The sequence below is a fragment of the Moschus berezovskii genome, chromosome 1 (genome assembly GCF_049115385.1).
Source record: "Moschus berezovskii isolate FMDL1 chromosome 1, NW_MosBer_1.0, whole genome shotgun sequence".
NCBI classification, from domain to species: Eukaryota; Metazoa; Chordata; class Mammalia; order Artiodactyla; family Moschidae; genus Moschus; species Moschus berezovskii.
In genome coordinates this window covers 111,382,965-111,384,265 of record NC_142460.1, presented here as the reverse complement: position 1 = coordinate 111,384,265, position 1,301 = coordinate 111,382,965, and the positions used below count along the sequence as shown (strand labels likewise).

At 42.7% G+C, this 1,301-nt stretch overlaps 1 pseudogene; it reads right to left on the bottom strand.

Moving 5' to 3' along the window:
• Window positions 1–931: 931 nt before the first annotated feature.
• Window positions 932–1,032, bottom strand: LOC148778814 (U6 spliceosomal RNA; annotated as a pseudogene).
• Between the last annotated feature and the right edge of the window lie 269 nt (window positions 1,033–1,301).

The following is a 1,301-nucleotide window of genomic DNA, read 5'->3' as shown; positions in this document are numbered from 1 at the left end:
TCATGAAGAACGCTGGGCTGGAAGAAGAACAAGCTGGAATCAAGATTGCTGGGAGAAATATCAATAACCTCAGATATGCAGATGACACTACCCTTATGGCAGAAAGTGAAGAGGAACTCAAAAGCCTCTTGATGAAAGTGAAAGAGGAGAGTGAAAAGGTTGGCTTGAAGCTCAACATTCAGAATACAAAGGTCATGGCATCTGGTCCCATCACTTCATGGGAAATAGATGGAAAAACAGTGAAAACACTGTCAGACTTTATTTTTTTGGCTCCAAAATCACTGCGGATGCTGATTGCAGCCATGAAATTAAAAGACGCTTACTCCTTGGAAGGAAAGTTATGACCAACCTTGTTAATATATTAAAAAGCAGAGACATTACTTTGCCAACAAAGATCCGTCTAGTCAAGGCTACGGTTTTTCCCATGGTCATGTATGGATGTGAGAGTTGGACTGTGAAGAAAGCTGATCGCTGAAGAATTGATGCTTTTGAACTGTGGTGTTGGAGAAGACTCTTGAGAGTCCCTTGGACTGCAAGGAGATCCAACCAGTCCATTCTAAGGGAGATCAATCCTGGGTGTTCATTGGAAGGACTGATGCTAAAGCTGAAACTGCAATACTTTGGCTACCTCATGCGACGAGTTGACTCACTGGAAAAGACTCTGATGCTGGAAAAGGTTGGGGGCGGGAGGAGAAGGGGACGACAGAGAATGAGATGGCTGGATGGCATCACCGACTCTGTGGACATGAGTTTGAGTGAAGTCCGGGAGTTGGTGATGGACAGGGATGCCTGGCGTGCTGTGATTCATGGGGTCGTGGAGAGTCGGACACGACTGAGTGACTGAACTGAACTGAATATTCTATTGTTTGTGTGTGTAGCATTTTGCTTGTCCATCCATCCATGATTGGATACTTCCCGAAATGACTTTTTAAAAAATATGGAATTCTTTACAGATTTGTTTGTCCTCCTTGCCCAGGCACCATGCTAATCTCTGATTGCCGCAGTTTTAGTGTACTGTTGCCAAACTCAGAACTCCGAGGAGTTTTGAGAAGCACCAATGGGGCAGTTTTTTCTAGCTGCAGGTTGGTGGAACATTAAGTCAATTTAGTTGAGTGACCAGTATTTTACAAAGACACAGAATAGGAGAAAATAGAACAAGTAAAATTGTAATAATAAGTCAATGTACTATTTCAAATATTTGTTTCAGTATCTGTACATGTTTGTTGCAAAGGAGGGTGGCATGTGTACTATGTGAGGCCATAAACTAGTTGCTTTTAGTTGCATTTCTTACAGCTGCTCTC